Below are 20,247 nucleotides of genomic sequence, written 5' to 3' on the forward strand. Positions count from 1 at the left end.
CAACATGTTTACCTGAAAAGAAAGAAGGTACAGCTATAAATACTGTGTCTTTTTATAGAAGCTGCAGTTTCTATTAATTGTTATTTTGAAGCCTGCAGATTTGAAATTGAGTGTGATTTATATTAAACTTAATTACTTCCCACTGTCACTTACCTTGTAAATACGTCTACTGAATGATTGTGGTTACTAATGATGGGTGATTTCTAAATAAAGCTATAGGGCCTGCCCTGGTTGTAAAAGTAAAGGCAGAAAGAAGAGTTAATGCACATCAACATTTCCAAAAGTCTGTGTCTTGATGAGAGATGGGTTCAAAGAAACTGCAGCAGATCTATGGACTCCTATCAAGTCTTTTCTGGAAGAAAAGTTTCCTCATAACACCACTTTTCATTCAATATTGACAGAGGTAGCTAGTAAAGGTCACAGAAGCCTTTAGATACCTTTTAAACAGGGCCCCTTCCTGTGACCCTGCTGATATTCTCATCAAGCCTCAATTTGTGCACTTGGCTCCCTACAGAATTAAAATTAAAAACCAAATTTTTAAGCATGATTCATAGGTCAAAGAGGGTTTGGAAGTTCCCAAATGTGAGAATTCTGTAAAAAAAATACTTTAAAAAAATATCTGAGGTCAACATCAGTCAGCACAACCACAAAGAAAAGCTATACCAGCTGTTTTAGGATCTAACTGCACTCATCAGGAGTGGATGGAAGGAAGGAGTGGAATTTAGTTGTCAAAACAGTTTCATTAATAAACAAGTGAAAATCCTGTCACTTTCCTACTTGACAAGATATCTTGTCTAATCAGTCCTTGACTCTGGATTGCTGTTCGTCCTGACCAGATGGGCTCTAGATTCATAGTACTCAGTCCTGATGGGAAACTCATCTTTTACAGTCAAGGAGTCCTTGGGATGGGGTGGGGGAGGCACCAGGGTCTACAAATTAGTGGAGGATTAAAAGTAGACATTTGTGGAGTAGTCAAGACCTGCAATGATTTTTGTAGAATTGTATTAAACAGAGATTCTGAACTATAGAACTAAGAAAAAATGTCCCTGCCCATGGCAGGTGGGTTGGACTAGATGGTGTTCAAAGATCTTTTCCAACCCAAACCATCCTCTGATTGTGTGATCTCCTGCTCCCGTTTAACCAAATGCAGATACTCTCACTGTGAAGCCTGTGGATGATGAACTGCCTCAGCCCAGCAGACAAAGACTAAAGAGAAAATCTCACTGCTGTTACATATGGACACACCCAACATCACCGGACAGTTTATAACCACCCGGCTGCCACCCCTGAACTCGCTCCTCTTGCTTATGCATTGTTACAAGAGCTAGGAACAGTCACTGCAAAAGCAGCTGCTAACTTCTCAGTTTTGTTTGCAGCTGATGAATACTTTGCAGGTCTCTAGAGTATATTTCTACTACTCTGCCCACCACAGATCATACCACTCCTGTAAATATGGAAACCCAATATGATATATTGCGGAGGAAGCAGCTTTGGTAGGGGATAAGAACAGGGACTGCAGCTTCCACATCCACGTATACAAAACCCAGCGTGAAGTAATTCTCCACAGACAAAATACTTCACACATGACTTTTCCACAAAGCACCTTTGCAGATATGGCTGTTACAAGCTGTGAAACACTGAACATGCAGCACAACAGAGAGGTCATCCAGAGATGCTATTTGTTACACTGTGGATGCCCCAATATAAGGCACTGTATTCTGCATTCACAGCCACCACCACATCTGCACCTCCCAGCCCTGAGGCAGACTGGTGAAGCAATGAAACATCTGGTTGACTATTAAGGGTGCATTTAAGCTCTGGGCGCTTCCCTGAGAAATGTGGCATCTTTGCTGAATTCTGTGAAACAGGGATGGGCTGCCTGCACGCTTATGGCTCTGCCTCAAACATCTGTCTCACTCAGTAGGACACGGCCATTTTCCTCTAACCTGGGAACTCCAATATTTTCATCGTCATCATTAGGACATCCAAACCAAGAATAAACTTTTCTGTTCTCTTTTTTCCTTCTCTCTTTAAAAGTAGATGAACAGTGGAACAAATGATGCCTGGTTTTCTACAGATTTGTGTTAACTGACCTTTAAACTGGATTACACCAAATATTCTGTTTCCACATATTCCTTCAAAATTCTCCTTTATTTCCCCTCACAACCATCCTCCTGCAGAGTATTTTAGCTGTGATCCATAGCTTGCTGTGTCCCACTGCAGATGGAATCAGACACAGACAACTGTCCAAATGTTCATCTTCCTGGCCGCCCATTTTCAACAATGCTTGCAGAAAATTACTTTTGAAACTTCTTCCCTTGTACCCAATCTGGGTGAAATGGGCCAAAAGGTGAGAGAAGGGGGCAGAGTGGCCTATGCAAGCTTAGCTGCTGTGCCTTTCATAGACAGTTGCAGGGAGGCACAAGGCAGTGTTCTGGGAATAGGTGGTGGAGATGAGGATGGAACCACAGCTCCCAGGATGCTTCTGCACTACTCACTCTCCTTCCCAGGACAGACAGCTGCACTTAATGGTCTGCTCCTTTTCTGATGTATGACCTTCTGCAAAATTCATGTGGCAACATCAGCAAAAGGAAGAAAAATCAAAAGACATCAAAGACAGCAAGACTTATTTATATTTCACTGAATATCCTCCCCTCCAAGAAGAAAGAGCTAAGAACAAAAAGATACAGAATGGGAGACAAAGAATGGAGGAAAAAACCCCATCTAGGTTACAACTTTGATTCAATCAAAGTTTTTTTTAAAAGTTGGACTAAATGTTTTGAATTCCCCAGACTCGAGAAGCTCAGCAAGCTCTTGCTGCATTAAGTTGCTGTGCTGAGAGCCCACCTCTCATGAAGACATGAGGGTCAGCCCCAAGCAATGATATGGAGGAATGGACAAGGTCCTTCCAAAACATATATAAATAGGCGGAGGGATGAAAAGATCTGTCTGCTACAGTTCTATTAGAAAACTGTAGAGATTGTTGCTTCTCTTCCATGTTCTATCCCACAGAGTGGTTTTCTACATGAATAACTGCTGGTTTGCTAACTCTACACTTCAATCAGGTTTTCTGCCACATGAGAATTATTATCCACTGTAGAAATCAAGCCCAAGTCAAAATGTTTCTTTTTGGAGGTCAGAACAAAAAGAAATTAATTTCAGTCCAAGATGTGCAGTTTGTGAGGATCAGGACCATCCTGAGACTTTGTCCCTTCAACATGCATGCTGAAAGATGGGAAGGAAATGAGGCCAAACATCTGCATGAGCAAGGAGAGATTATCAGTACCTCCAAGCCACAGCCCCTCCACGGCCTCAGTAAGGATGTAATTTGGGATAAATCAATACACATGCTAAGAGCACAGAACCCACCATAGTACAACTCCAGAGTCGCACCACAGATATTTGCAGAGGCTGCCATGTCCTATTTACAGACATCAGAAAGAGCACTAATAACATCTTACAGCTTTCAAACATGAGATGCTCATTGGATCATCAAAACCCCAACAGACAGCTTTAGGGTGTTGCTCCTGACAAAACTGCTAAATGATGCCACTTCAGCTCCTCCAGCTCAGGAGCAAGGCAGCTCCCCAAGAAGATTGCTCTGCTGGAGCTCAGCAGACAAGGGAAAACACAAACCTGACCCCACAAACCTCTGGATTTCACCTGCAGATGGCTGTTCTTCCAGCTAGCGATGACTCAGTTTTTTGGGAGAGAGATGACACCCCTCAGCAACAGTCAAAGCTCAGCAACAACTGCATCACGATGGCTACTTGAGCTACCTGAACCATGTCCACAGCACGTGTCCCCTTGAGGGACAAAATTCACATCTGCTGCTCAATGAGCAGGACAACATCTATCCCTACAGCTGGCCTGGTTCACTCTCTCTTTTGTCATGGACAGGATCACAGACAACTGACCTCCTTTTGGGCTGCTGCCATGCTGGGATGGCCATAGGTATGGGGTGCAGGCAGCATCTCCCTACAAGCATCCAGACTCCCTGACGTGGGGAAGGAAGCCCTCACTCCTCCAGCTCACCTATCACATCTCCTTCTTGTCTTGCCCTGCTGTGGGAGGTTGAGAAAAATAAAACCATCTAATTCTTAGAGTTATTTTTTTAAATGAGCAAACGCACAAAGCAGCAAAAGGCAACCAGATGAAAAACAAAAAAGTGCTTGGCTCCAAGCAGACAGCTGCCATTGTGAACACAGTCCAAATCACAGAGAGCCTGTGTGCAGGAACAAGAGCTTTTGATTTGCTTCGCTTCAGCAAAGCCACCCAGGATGAGTGTACAGGTCAGAAGCAACGTGTTCTTTTAAACCTATCTCCCCAAAAGCATGTTGCAGCAGTTGCGAGAGAGGCCCTAGCCTGCTTTTGTTTAATTTCCAAATTGGTTAATTTAATTAATTAAATAACGCAGTCACAGTTCTCTGATCTCTTAAACCCTTGTTAAAATGGCTCTGGAGCATCCAATGTGAGAATGAAGTGGCAACTAATTTGATGACTCCGTTCACACCTGGAAAGGCCAGAAAATAAACCATGCTTTTAGGCCTGCCTGCCACTGGAAAATGTTTGCCTGTGTAGCAATGCCATCTTCCAGCAGCAAAAGATAACTGTACAGTTCAAGCAGAGGGATGCAAAAAATAAATCCAAAAGCTTTCTCTTGCTGACCATTGAAATCTTTTCAGACCTATCTTTCCCTTGTGCACATAGCTGGTTTTATATCCCTCGACCGAGTGCAAATATTTGGGTAGAGACTGAACTAATTTTCTGCAGTGTTGTTGTTCCCACACAGGCTACTCCAAGGTGGTGGCAGAGTAGGAATTTTCCATGGCAGCTGGGACACAGCCTAGTCACACAAAGCATTGGCCAAAACCCTGAAAGCCATGGCTGGGGCAACAGTAGGGCAGCAGAGACACAATGAGAGTGAGACGCTGTCTGTTTTTTCTCACACCCCAAAACATGAGTGAGTCTGAAAAAGGCTGTCCAAAGACAACCAAATTTGGACGCCTGTCAAATTAAAAAGCAGGGAAAACATGAACTTTGACAGAAAGAGAAAAGTACACCAGAAATATCACCACTACATGCTGCATCTTGCTTCCAGCCAAGGACTGGAATAAAGTGGCTGTTTCAGAGGCTGAAACAGGTTGAAGCCCCCACTCAGTACAAATAAATCTTTGCTTTTAACAGTTATACCTTGCTTTTTTCCTCGTTTGCTTTTTTTTTTTTTTTTAATAAAAGAAAAAAGAACAAACCACGACCATCACCAGAAAACCCAGAAAGAAAATCACTGGAGTGACACTTGTGCGACCTGCCACTAAAATATTCTTATTTTTCATCTCAAGGCATCATCTGCCCTGTGCTAGCAGACAGTTCCCAGCACCTGGCCTCATCTGAAAATGAACATCAGGAAAAAATGAACATCAGGAAGACAACCACCACAAAGATACCTTCAAACAAATATAGGGGGTTTAAATTCTGAGGGCTAGCTGACATCTAAAGAGGGTAGGAGCATTTTATTACTTTGCTGCTCAGGAGTCCGTGAACAGCATCCTCTCTGCTACACAGGACAAGCAACAGCAAATTACACCCTTGTAATTTAAAAGTAAAAAACCACTCCAACCCTTCCAAACCTCTCCCCCATGTCTGAACATGATGTTTAATATCACAAAGGTACAAACTACTCCTTAATGCTTTCCCATGCCCCTTACCCAGCTAGGGGATGCACCAGGAGTAACATGAGGTGCACAGCACAGGACCAAAGAGAGATCATTAGAAAGGACTTATCAGACAAGTCTTCCAGTTTGTTGGTTTTTTGGGGGATACTATCCCACTTTATCACACAGCAAGCGGATCTCAGCAGAACTCAATGCGGACACCATGCTCTGGCCTGAGATGCTAGTCAGACCCTGATGCAATTCCTGTGCAAACATCACAGGCTACTTGACATCATCATACCCCCCCTAATGACCATCTATGCTTCACCCATGAAGACTGCAGCAGCACAAACATATCCCGCACAGAGCAGAGCTATCACCCTGCTCCACAGCAGAGATGCTGAATTCACATTCATTAATGTGGTGGTAATATTATTCTTCTACAAACACAATGATGAGAGGTGAGATACACATTTCACGGTGTAAAAAAAGAACATGCCTAGGGTGATGTTTTTCCTTCTTTACAACTGTTTTTAGCATGCAGCTGCTCCAGTAATATCAAAAAGCACATCAGCTAGCACAGCAAAAAAAATGCTGTTGCTCTTCACTGCGATAAAACCCTTAAAAACATTGCTTAATTATATGCAGGAGAATAAGCAGAAGCAAACCAGAGCAAATAATTCCTACATGATGGATTGGGACTGTAATGATTTACAAAAGAAAACCAGAGAAAGAAAGGCAGATTTTGTGAACTAGAGCAGAGCTTTCAAAACAGCATTTAAGTCAGAGCAGCCTGGAGCACCGACACTTCTGCAGTTCTTTGTAAGCTGAATAAACCACAATTAATGGGGAGGTATACACATTGCATTACAGCAATAATTTTTGCAGACACGTGAAAAACAAATTTGAAAGTGCTATACATTTTTAATTCACATATGTTGGTGTAGACATATCAAATTAGGAAAAAAATAATTGTAGATGTTTGTAGCAGGGTGCTGTGACCATCAATTTTGGTCTGTAGAGAAGCAGCAACTGATAATTTTTCTGTCTTTTAAGCATCAGAGGCTCACACCTTTCAAAGGAGATCAGAAAACCAAACTGCCTCCAGGACTCTTGACTTCCTGTGAAACTGGACGTTAACATGTCTGTGAACAGGGGCAGAAACCCAGTGTACATCCTGCCTCTGCCTTGCACCCTTACAGCACAGCCACCAAGAGACTGTAAAAACATATAGATAAAACAAAAAAGAGGGGTTTTAGATGAAACAGGGTTTCAAAAGGCACCTACTATAGTGGAAACCCTGAAGAACTGCATGCCTAAGCCAACCCACATGAAAACTGCCTCTTTACGTTAACAGCTCAGCTGTGATGTAACTACTGTAGAGATAAAGAAACTCATTCTGGAAAACACAAGTGTTCTGGGAAAAAAACTCTTAAGGCTTTACAAGAATAGGTTGTGTCAGGTAATACTGTGTAATAGGCGTATTTCAGAGTACACCGCTCACAGGCTATTCTTTTCAACTAAAATGTTCTCATTCATGCTGCTGCAAAGCCAAAGACATGCAAAAAATGGTGAGTTTTCTGTGCTGCGCATTGTACCAATGCAAGTGGCCAATCCCTTTCCAGAAAAGCATAAGTTGAACACTGTGTGCTGAGAATTTTCTATTACAAGTACTCATCTGCAAACACTGTTTTGTAGTTTCTTTTCCTTTTTTAAATGCATGCTTAAGTTTACTTGTTAAAATCTGGATTAGGCCTGATTTTAGCTTTTTTGCTCTCTGGATAAGTCACAGAACAATCTACTTGGGATGAAAAACATCATCTTATGCGCTTGTTCATGTCCTGAATCAATATTTGTATTGTAGCATCAGTTACTTGTCCCACCCAAGACAGTGGCCTTAATCTCAGGTTCATCCAGAGATGGTCCGTCTCTAGGAGGACATGCACTGCAGCGGATGGGGCAGGACCAGGGCCCCAAGGAGGGCAAAAAACCCCATGTTTCCTTGCTTCCTGGTCGCTGCTTTCCTCTTCAAAACCAGAAAACAAAACAAAAAATCCCAAACCTTGCACACAAGCTGGCATACAGGCAACACCACACAAGAGCTGTGGCTCCCACTGGTTTCTGAAGTTAGAACAGTCCAGGTAAAGCTCTTTTCCTCATAGGTAGCCTTCTGCTAGAGGCACCTACCTCAAGGTTCTGCTGAATATATGGCTTAGCTGACACCCCTCACTGGAGTCACAGATGCTCAGAGACAGAAAGGGACCCCAAATCCCAGTGGCACCTACGACCATGCACACTTAAAACCCCAACATATTGGTGGGTGCGCACCTGAGGCTTCACATTCTACTTTGGGAAGGAAAAATATAAACTGACTTCTTCCAAGCAAGAAGACGCACGAACCACCTGTGCAAGATGCATCCAGATAAATCTGCAGATATCCAACACCCATAGCGGGGCTGAAGCTCAGTCCAGTGCCTTCCATCACTAGCTTCCAGGGCAGCAAGCTCTGAAGATTAGTCACATACCACATCAAAATTATGTCCTTTAATCAGTGGTGTGTTTACTCCTAGGGTGTGTACTTGCATGTTCACTTCTGAGAAATAAAGAACAACAGATTTCTTAAGAGAAAAATAGAAACACTATAAAAACATTCGTTCTAATTAGTTTAATTACTTGTCTGTGCAGCTCACTGAATCCTCATCATTGGCCTGGATTAAAGTCACTAGATTTAAGTAATTCTTCATACTGAGTTTTTATTCCAGCACCATGTGGTGGCAAGACAACAGACTGTCACATATACAAAAGTTACCTGTAGACACTATCTTCAGCTATGTGGGTAAAACCTGGACAGATCCACATTTGATTTTACATGGGGAAAAAGCAGTTTATTCTTTTAGAATATTCAGCTTTATTTATTTTCAGGCACGCTTCTAAGGAATGAATTCTTCTAGGAAGGGAGGGCTGTTAAAAGAAACACTCTCTGCTTGAGAAACTTTTAGTAATCACTTCTCACTTGTTAAGGTCAAACAACACTGTCTGGTCCCTTTTCTCCTTTATGTCATCACTGCAGGACAATATCATCCAGGCAGGGTACAGCAGTATATATTTCCTACATTACTATGCATTTTATATATTATTACATATTCTCCATCTTCAGTTTTATTGCTATTATAGGGGCACTATCAGTTAAATGCTTCCAAAGCAGGAAGATGGGCTACGACAGAATCAAGATATTTGATTTCTTTATTCCACGTGCTTACAAAATTTAAGGAACAGTATAGAAGTGTTCCTGATTTAGTACTTCTCACACTGCTTGTCTCCATTGGTGACTTTTTTCTGCTCTGAGAACCACAGTGTCAATTTTGTTGACACCAGACCATTAATTTTTTCAAGTAAAATTATCAAGGCACTCAAGAACACTTTTGCAGATGAACTGTAAAGGGGAAAACAAACTAGGAATTACATGTGCATTTTGGGTGTCTCTCTTGCATGGCTGCAGAGTAGAACTTTTAAGTTTCTGAAAGAAAAAAACCTTTAACTTCTCAAGAAGTAGCCCCTAAAGCCGTGCACCTCTTGGCTCTCATGGCATGCATCACTGTACGAAACAGAGAGAAAAGTGTCCAGAGAACCTGATGGAGGGGAAAGAGCAAAGGCAGAGGTCAGGATATGACTTGGTGACCGCTTTTTAGTGAGAAAGAGAAAACAAAAGAAATATAGAATCACCAGGTTGGAAAGGACCCACTGGATCATCGCGTCCAACCATCGAGTCCAAACATATGTCACCAAGATGTCAGACCTGAGAAGGACAGGCAATACATGCAGACTTATGGGATGCCTAGCCAACTCTCTTTGTCCAGTATGGGAACCAGCCTTTGCACCAGCCTCATCCAACACAACAGCAGCACTGAAGGTATCTCCAGAGCTCCCAAAGCAGAGGAAAGAGCTCAATAATTAATACAAAACATTAGTAACTTGTGTGTGTCTTACAGCTGCACACTTCCCCCTTTGACTCATTCATGATGCATTAGAGAAATGCAGATGGTCCATGATTTATAAAGTTGATGAGTCATGGTACCTCTTTCCTTTCCTCTCCCAAGGGCTTTTCTGTGTATCTTCACGTTTCCTGATGAGCAGTACAGATAAGAGGATAATAAAACACTACAAGCAGACTAGTGTAACATCTCTTTCCCACAGGACGGTTTAAGCCACACCCCCCAAACACTGCTATTCTTCTCTCCTGCCCCAGTTTCCCTCTCCATTTGTCTATGCTCCAGTGAACTCAATGCCTATTGCTTCAAGTCACCCAGACTGACACTGCTTATGCAGTTTCACCCTTTGCACCACTAAGAAAAGCTTCAGTACACAATAATTTCCCCTTTTAAAACATTAGGTCTGGCTTATAATTGTAACACCTAAAAATACTCACGTACTAAACAGAAAGTCTTGAGCTACGGTGCCAGGCACTATTGAAGGAAGCAGCATCTTAGAGCCCACCACACTCAATACTTGCACAGTGATGCAACAGAAACATTCCACTTTGACATTTCCAGAAGCAGGAATTACAACACACCTCCTTTGAAACCAAACAACTCCTGAAAACTGCCAGACAGATTTTCACAGGATGTGAACACTCGGTGTCCTCCAAACTCAACCACAGAACAGCAAACAAATCTTATGTCCAAGGTGCTTCAGGACAGCTCCAATTTTAAGCACACGAACTCATGGCCTCACTTACACGGTTCAATACCCTAATGAACTGAGGAAGCAAACCTCAGGCATCCCATGTCAAAATGCCACATTTCTGTCTGGGGGTGCAAACAGACTCCCATACACATACCACTGTTGGCTTGGAGGAAAACATTGCAGACACCCATGCTGCCTCTACCTAGGCTGGGTCTCCTGCTCACTAGCCAGATTCGGGTGAATAACCTTAAATTGCTGGCAGATGAGGTACATGTGTTTCCCAACCTGAATTTCTGTTTAGGAGACCCCTGTGATACAGATGAACACCTGCATTGCTGAGAAAATAAAACTCTTTCCTGAAACCTGACAGATTTCTTCCCAATCACATGGCTGCTGCACACTCTCCCAAACCAAGACAGAGCTGAAACGAAAATCAGGTATATAGGTCAGCAGACCACATCTCCGCTGCCTCAGCATGCAGGGAATGTGACTGCTGCTGCTTAAGAGGAATGAGGTGATCAGAAGAGTACCTGCCTACGCTGTGCTTTGCTTTGGTCTCATCTCCTCTGCTCCCTCTTGCCCTGGTGACACGCAGATTTGGTTCTGCTGAGGGGCTCTGCAAGCATCTTGGTGTAAGTAACATTCACTCTCCTCTCATCGCATTTTACATTAAACTTCATTACGCTCTACTTGCCTAAAGGAAAGGCCTTCAAAAGTGGCCTTGTAGCAGACCCCAAAAAACGTAGTTTTTGGAGGCTTTTCTTCTCTAAAAGTAATGACATGACTTCCACTGACTACATAAACCAGGGATCTTTTCTGGGTCTTTTCTCCTCATGTAGGAGTCTGCCTTAGGTAGTTAATGACCTGTGGTGATCAGAGGATCCTATTGGCCTAGTATTCAGAGCCTTTACAGCCGTTAAGACAGGTATCCTCACAGCAGGCCTGTGAATGAAGGCATTGCTATTATCTCCATTACTCAGATGGGCAATTAAGGCATGAAGAGAACCATAGAGAGGCTTTGTGAAATGACCAAGTCAATTTACAGCTTGCTGCCACCAAAAGGGATGGCATAGCGACAGTGCAAAAATCATACCTTACCCCACGGTATTCAGCAGAGCTGGAAACTGCATCCAGGTTTTCTGTGCTACAGACTCCAGTAAATTCAGATTATCCTGCTGCCTCAAGAGTTGGAAATATTTAACAGCCCCTGCAAAAGGAGGTGGTACTCTTACATTAGGCCCCAGCAAACAAGCACGAAAGTCACAAAACCACCACAACTTTCACGTGCAGGCTCACGAGAGGAAGGAAAAGTCTGAAGAACAAAGGCCTGAACTATCTGCTTTCCCTCAGAGATCACTCATCAGGCCAAGTGCATACACAGCAGAAGGGCCCGTCTCCTGATGACGATACCAAACCTCCCTCTGTCCGCACACAAACTAAAAGTTACTTTTCTCTGCAGCTTTAGCAAAACACATCACTAGAAAAGCCACCTAGAGACTAGAAAAAAAGACTTTCTGGTCTTTCTTTGCTTGAATGCTACAGTTCAAGCTCTTCCCCTTGCCATTTTTTTTGCCTAAATCCTGGAAAAATCCATTATTTTAGGGAGGGTTCCCATATGCTAAAGACCTCATGACAACCCCATCTCATCCAAAGCCTGTGGGAACCTTCAATATATTTGTTCTCTTTCTCTCTGGCTCTGGAGGCCCTGGAAGAGTTGATCCACATCTCTTTCAGTCAAGGGTATATGTTTTCCTGCTGTTGGCAACACAAACTAAGTGCTTCTAGTGCACATCACTTCATCAGCTATCCGTTCATTATACCCTCATCAGTTCCTCTGTCAGCTCTGAGGTCAGTTACTGAAAAAATGACCTTCTGAAAGATGCTTAGCTACTCTGTTTTCCATCATCCTAATCACATGCTTTGCCTGTTCAAGTTGTTTTATTACATCTGCTGTACTTCATCTCCTGCAATTCCCGCTTACATCACCTCTGCATGTAATTTTCCCCCTACTGGCTTCAAATTTTATCTCAGCACTTCATTTTCAAAGTGTATTTAATTATCTCTCCTTCCCTTTGTAAGCACCCAAACCTCATACCCACACACACCATTTTGCTTTAGTATAGTCCTATAGACTGTGTGACAGAGGGCCTACCACACGTTCAGCAAAAAAGAGGCAAAGAGACAATAAACAGAAAGTCCAGAAAGATCCTTTGAAACATCTGCATGCTTTCCCTTCACTGCAGGTCACAAAACACTTCCGCCAGTCCACTGGCCATTTAGGGCAAAAGCTACCAAATACAGTTCATCATTGGAAACTAGAAGTCAGTTGAAGCATCACTGATGTTCCAGGTGTGTACATCTTAAGCTTGAATTTAACAGTTCTTTGGAGATGAAGTTGCTAATGAAGTAACACTGTTCTGATTTCTTCTTTAGCCCAACAAATATGTTCCCAATCAAATATTTATCCTCCTTTGGAAAAATCAAAGGTTTTACAGAGAGTTTTTAAACTTAAAATATGAAATAAAGAAAGGATGTTAGAAAGCCTTTCAAAACTGCTTGTTTATGGGGGAAAAAGTCTGTCTTGCTATGTGGTACACTGAGATTTCAAGTGTGTGCATACAATTTACTAAGCATTCCTACACGTGTCTATTAGGCAAAAAAAAATGCATTTTGCCCCTGAGGATCACAGGACTGAACGAGCTTCCTCTTCCTGCAGCATCCACTGCTGCTGCAATGTGTCACAGGGCAGAGCCACTGCCCTCTGTGCAGAGTAACAGTTCTGCTGCTGGGAGAATGTGGCACAGCCACAAAGGACCTTTGTTCACGCCAGAAGTTAGGCGCACAATGCAATCCTTCCCCCTTGTCACACAGTTGCGTTTCCATAACCAAGTTAGAAACACTCCCTGACGACTGCAAGCCACAAACCCAAACACCATCCGCCCTCTCCCACACGAGATCCTTCTTCCCACATCAAGTACTGCAGGACAGATGAAACACAGGGAAGCAGTTGTTGCATTTGGGGCATCCATTCCTTCAAACTCTAGTCTGACTTGCAGCAAAGACAGGTGTGAAGGACTGCCAGAGCTCTTCCCTCAGTGTCTTTGCAGGACTTTTGCTATGTGGATACCACAAGACCACCTGAATATAAGGCATTCCAAATTCCAGGTATAGTCTTGTCCTCAACAGACCAGAAACTTGGTAGATAAATCTAATCTAGCAACATGTGGTTCCCTTTGTGCCACATTTCCCCATTTGCATTTAGTCTCCCAGCCTGTGTGTGTGTATAAATACATAAAATACACACACACACACACACACACAGAGAACACAGCAGCTTTGGGGCACTGCTCTGAATCCAGCCTGTTCCCATCTTTCTCTCAACTCGCCCTTGTGATAAGGGTCCCCAGGCCAGGATAAAAGTTGCCAGCATCCAGGAGCTCCAGGAAAGGGTGCCAATAGGGAGGGCAGAGGGATGGCACCCCCAACATAATGCTGCTGGAAAAAAAAGTAGGATTTAGCAGAATATGAACACCTCTGCATTTTGATTTCAGCCAAGAACTATAAAGAGGAGATGATTACTGGATCATTCACAAGTTATTTAATTTCCCAGTTCAAAGGGAACAGTGCATTTTCTGGAAATATGTAGTGGGAGAGAGTGAAAAGCACCTCTAGAAGGAAATGAAGCTTTGTTAAGACCCAATTATGTATTAAACACCTCCTCCCCTTCATAAATATGATCAGACAAGCACAATCCATGCCTTTGCATACTTCTGCCACAAAGGACACATTTTGTGTCTTCAGCTTCTCATTTTAAGCATCATCAGGGGATGCAGAATAAACCAGTTCCTACTTCCAAAACCTAGTTTGGTCTGGACCATCTAAAACTTGGATGCTTTGGCATCCTCCTGGAACGCCCTTTAGGCTCACCAACCACAAAGGGACCATGTTTCACCCAGACAGATCATTACTGTGCTGAAGAATATACTGCCAAGGAAAACAACAAAAGAATTGGCAAAACCTCCCATTCATTTACTTCTTACCAGCGGAAATGTTTGCCATCAGAACACCTTAAAGTGTGACAAAGTATGCTTGGCAGTCAGCTCCTCCCATAGGTTTTAATCCAGGAGCATTCACTATTCCCCTGAGGCTAGTTCATAGCACACAACAATGATGCTTGAGCAATACTTGAGAAATACAGAAAAGGAGGAGAACTGCTCCTTAAAACAGTTCCTCACTGAAGGGTATTTGTCTAAGGCTGCTACTCCTTCCCTGTCTGGTGAGGAGGAATCTCACTTGAAAAAGGAAAGCCTGTTTTTTACACGTGAGAACCATCCCCCTAGGGGAAAACGTCTTCATTGTCTCTCATGAGGTCAATTGATTATTGCATGTTGCCTTTTGGTATGTCAGAAATCTATCGTTGCGGAATTCTGCTCCATTAAAAAGTATCTGAAGAAATTATTTTTAAGAATTTCCTATATATAATTGATTCCCCCACAAAACCCCCCCCTCAAAAAATCGAATAGCTACTCTCCAAAAAGATTACACCCAAACAAATAAAAAACAATCCTGCAAAGAAGCCATAGCAAGGCAGGAGCACAAAACCAGAAGTCAACTCAAAAGGTGGCCACTGTCATCGCTATTTAGGTCAACAGAAGGAAAGCAAACCCCAAGCTTAAATTTGTAACATCTCATAAGCCTCATTAGTTCAGTTTGTTTGTTTTTTTTTTTTTCTTATTTCATGGGATTCATGTTCCCTTCCCAGTCCATCTCCCCCTCCTGCTTTGAGCTCCAGACCTCTGTTGGTCTTTTGGATTATTTTCTTGCTAATTTTTTCCCCCCAAAAGGCCAATGGGAAGGTGGAAGTAAAGTGTTAACTTTCTTTCTACCTGTACTTGTGAACTGTGCAGGCTCTGGCACAACTTGGTTTGTAATGTCCACAGAGGGAAAGTGTTACAGAAGCATTAAATTTCACTGTTCTCAAAAAATTTCCATCATTTGGGCAGCCTGTGCAGCCTCTCCAGCCGAATGGAGCTGGAAATCCTGCAAAGCCCAGAGTGTAACCACCACAGACAGAATGCCTCATGAAATGGTAGCGTAAGGAGCTGCAAAACCTGGGATCAACCGTATGGTGTGGGTTCAGACATAACCTCCACTCAGCCCGTGTGCTCTCAGAGCCAAGTTTTACAAGACGCTTGGAGACCTATCTCCTCCGACACAGTTCATTAACAACCTGTAACACTATGTGCCAGGGTCGCAGAGTGTAAGAGGCACAGAAACAGCCACAATCAGGTCTGCAGCTGTGCTTCCTGGGCATACACTTCCTCCCACCTGCCCCAGAAAACCTCTCCTTCCCCCTCTCTCCTCAGCACTGCAAAACAGACTCCAACCAACTAGCCATCAAAGTCCAGCATGACACTAATATTCAGTATTTGTTTGCCAAAACACATGTGCGCTCCTTCCAAGGGAAGGGAAGGAAAAAAAAAAACCCAGACCCTTAATGATATTATTTCAAAAGCCACTGATTTTGTGACCAGCTTGCATTAATTTAGTTTTATAATGTTTGTGAAAATTTCTCTCTCAAAACAAAACAACCAACAAACACTCCACTATGAACTCAGTGCAATGTGGCAGCTCTTTCCATGGCAACCCACCAGCACTGAGCTTGCTTTTCTGCAAGGACTTTGCTGCATGTCGAGGAAGGACAAGGAAAAAGCCTGCTGAAAAGCTCCAGCTGCCAACTCCATCCTGGCAATTCTGCCATGGCAGGGAACTGAGGACTTTGGGGAAAGGCAACAGCTCTACAGGCACACTGCTGAAACATGTCTTAGCTCCAACTGTTAACCAGTTGCTCAGTCATTTGCAGGTTGGTTGGTTTGCTTGCTTTGTAAAGTGCAGTCAACATATTTTCTTTCTCAGACAGCATGGGAAATTACCTCTCTAGTCCCCAAATCATCCTCCACACCAGAGGGGAGTAGAATTAAGGCAACTGGGCTGTTCTCTGATGGTATCCACACACAAAAGCAGGATGCTTACTGGGGAAAACCTCCTTTCAAAGGGTAGACAGAAGCTTGTGTTGCTCCCAGCACTGGCAGGACAACCATGCTAGGCTCACCACTGCTTCAGGCAGCCTAGCTGGTGTAGAGGGCAGGCAGGGTGCTTGCAACCTCTTTTGTTCCCTCTGATAGCCACTGCCTCATGTTGCACCTGATATTCTGCTAGGACAAACCTGCAGCACCAAGTAAACACAGGCTATGCTCTCAAGCTTGCCTTTGCAACCGCAAGTTTTCTCTCAAAGCACCCCTCCACCATGCTCTTCAATGAATACTTTAGAAATTCAGCATCCCCAGAAACGTGGGAGCTAAGACCTCCAGCCATATCTAGTCTTTGGCTATTCTTCAACCTACCCATGTAGCCAAAAGCTTTGTGTACTACCTGGGATCTGAAGCAGACACACAAGCCCGCTCCCAAGGATTTCCCCCTGCCCCACTTCCCAGCAGCATTCCCTCCCTGTCTTATCACCTGCAAGAACCTGCCTTAAGGTCTGTGATTACCCAGACAGGAGCAGTTCAGGGTTATTTCTCCTGAGGCTTTATGTGAAAGTTTAGTTGCACAACAGCTTCTGAGGTTTAGGAAAAAACATGTTCAACAGCAACAGCTGACGCTATTATTTGAAGTCACCTAGTCCCAAAATCCAAATAAGTGGGGAAGGGGAGAGAGAATCTCATGAATAAGTTTGGGGATGTAAGAGACCTGACAGCACATCTTGGAGAAGCATTCATCAGCTATTACCTCTCTCAAAAGTAGCCTGGGCTTCAGGCATCTCTCCTGACAAACGCATTGTCAAAACATATATTTATGTGAAAGACTTCAGCTCCAGCAGATCGGCTGTCTTCTGACGGGGAAACATTTGCTCATGAACATTTCCACAAGTAATTCCTGTCTCAAGACTTTTGTGACATTCAGGAAACTAGATCAAGACTTACTGTGTGCTCTACACCTGAAAAAGGAACCCAAGAATAAAAACTGAATTCTTGCATTACTTTCATCTTTTCTCTCCAAAGTTGTTCTTCTCTATCTCATTAAGGTGATCTGCTTCTCCTCCAATGACTTTTGACTTCTCCACCAAAATGTTCAGGAGGTGAAAGGAAACTGGGGCAGAAGAAACCAGACAAAATGCTCACATAGCTCCTGATTGTGTGGCCTCTAGAAATGCCCCTGAAAGGCAGTCCCTATGAAGAAGGGCTCCTGCTGGCTTGGGGAGGAATCTGGCCTGATATAACCCAATGTACTTAATTCCCCTGGTATCTCCTGTGGTCACACAACAGTAAATTAAACGGTAAAAATCATAAGGGAGAGAGAGGGAACAAATCCTTAAAATGCCGCCCTGCTCATGCAGACCATGGGCCTTCTGCTCTCCTTTTGAAAAAACTAATTTCTAAAGCAAATTTATCCCATGCACAGTATTGCAAGAAGAGGAACGACAGCCAAGGAGCGTGAAAAGGCTGCAGAGCTTGTAATGGAAAATCTTCACTCAGTCACTGAACAGTCCTCTTGTAAGACTTATTAAAATAAAGCAAATATGATGAAACATTACCCAATTGCACACAACACTTGAGAAATTGGATCCAGCTGCCGAGATCGCTTCTAAACCCCTCCTCTCCAAATACTGGTGGTTTACATCAGTTAGTGCATTCAAATCACCCCCCTGCAAGAAGGGATGGGAGTGACAAGACAGGATGGGCCATCTCATGTTTGATTCATCTTCAGAGCAAGGCCAGTGTCTAAATACTCATTGGTCTCTTTTGTCACTTGCCAAGGTTCAAACACAGCATCTCTAGCTGTTTCCTAATGATGAAAGGTGGCACTAAATAAAAGAGTTCAAGGGCAATGTCTATGGGACTTGGTTTTAGCTCTTGCGTGAGCGAGTGAGAAAAGCAGCCTTAACATTAGGTCTAGGAAAGCAAGTTAAAAAAAAAAAGTCACTCTCTCATCTCATCATTTGTTTCTAACTCTGTATCTCATTCTTTCAAAATTGAATTCAAACAAGAATAGACAGATTTTACTCCTTTTGTGGAATAAATCAGCCTAACTGCTGGGGTCAGTGTTTTCAGACCAATGCATAAAAGCAGAAGACCCAGCTGAGGAAATTCAGTGCTCTCTGATTCATCCCTTTGAAAGGATGAAGGACAGCCACCCTGGCATGTCAAGTTAGTTCCTTTGAAGGCAGAACAATGTAGTGTTGGTATCAGATGGCAGTAGCTGAAGGAAAAAAGAAACCCCTTTGCAGACCGCCTTGAGATATCTTTCTAGGGCTTCAAATGCTGAACAGCGGGGATAGTGACTGTGGTCCATCAAGCTGGCAGTGAACTGAAGTAATGTGAAAGTCATCCTTCCCCATTCACTTCTTGGCATGGTGGCTCAGTACTGCTGCTTGCCCCACGTCTCCTGGCCCTGATATGCAGGGAGAGATGGGGGCAGCAAAGTGAGAGGAGAACCACAAATTATTTAATCTACTGAAAGGGGCTTGGGATGGGATCCACAACTCATGTTTCAGAGTAATCAAAGCACTGCCTGATGCTTGCAAAACAAAAGTGCTATCACCACCCCCAGAACCACACAACAAAAACCCACCAAAATCATGCTAGGGAGAGAAAGACTGGGGAAAAAAGTGCAAGGAGATTTTATTCAGTGTTAGTGGAAATAGTAATAAAAAAAGTCTTTCCTCCTTGGACAATACTGCTTCAAGATACAGACACATACACACAGAATGTATATCAAGCTACAAAACAAGAACACACACCTTTACTTTTCCTCACCATTTCCTTAGGGTGTAAATATCACCAGGAAAGAGACACCTTTGAACCTCTTTGCTTCTGGTCCTGAGTGACTCAAAAGAAGGGCTGCCTGAAGATGCTCAGTAGTGGGTCAATCTTTCCCAGCAGGTAAGAGAGCTATAAATCAATTGCTTTAAAATAAAGAAACAACAAAACCCACTGAGGCTTACTGGGAAGAAGTAAAATTGGGAGGAAAAAAAGGTAAAGATGAAAAGCACCTGTAATCTCTTTAATGCAGCACTGAAGTTCTTCTGAAGAGAACACACAGAAATGAGAAGGAAAAGAAAGAAAGGAAAAGAAGAAAGCAGCCCACTGACACCAGCTATAGATATATATATTTTTTTAATGGCCATTAGGTCAGCAGGCCATTTTCCAAATGCCCCACTTAAACCAGAGCTTTGATGATGCTACATGTGTGAATTTAAGACAGCATTTATCCTGGTGAGACTAAAAGTTGATTTTGTGTGTGCATGCATGCACGGATGATAGTGTAGTGTTTTCAAGAGGGGAAAAAAGGAAGAAAGGCCATTTGTAGGTAGATGATGAAAACAGCAGGTGTTGGGTCACACCTCAACTCTTTATTGGGTTGCTGACAAAGGGAACAGGGAGCAAGAGGCTAGAAAGGCTTGGAGAGAAGGGGAAAAAAAGAGAATAAATAACAAACAGCTTTGCCCTTAGCCTCTTACAGTCCTCCTAAATTCAGTTCAAATGGTCAAAACGACAGCCTTGCTGCTGAATCCCACCCAGCAGGAGTCACCTTCCCTCTACCAGCAAAGCCATGGGACTCCATGCTTTTCTCTCCCAGACAAACGCAGAGGAGCTCACTCCTCACTCCTGCCCAATTTTTAGCCCAGTCTACAACCATGCCCAACTCAACTCAGCACATTGGCCAAGGCAGTGATAAAACACATTTTTTGCTCTATTTTTGCCTAGTGATTTGTATCTACACATATATGAAGGTGCCCCAGGCTTCCTCCTTCAAAAAGACTACAAAAAAGGAAAGATCAGAATCTACATTCTGCCTTTCTTTCAAATTCCATAGTGCTTTTCCAATCTAATTCAATAAGGACTGTGTA

General features: G+C 43.2%; 1 protein-coding gene across 4 annotated transcripts in view; it reads right to left on the minus strand.

Annotated features, from left to right (window-relative positions):
- The window catches only part of ZHX2 (zinc fingers and homeoboxes 2), a 78,111-nt gene that overhangs the window by 9,437 nt on the left and 48,427 nt on the right, over window positions 1-20,247 (minus strand). The window lies entirely within an intron of this gene.

The sequence above is a fragment of the Cuculus canorus genome, chromosome 2 (assembly GCF_017976375.1).
Source record: "Cuculus canorus isolate bCucCan1 chromosome 2, bCucCan1.pri, whole genome shotgun sequence".
NCBI lineage: Eukaryota > Metazoa > Chordata > Aves > Cuculiformes > Cuculidae > Cuculus > Cuculus canorus.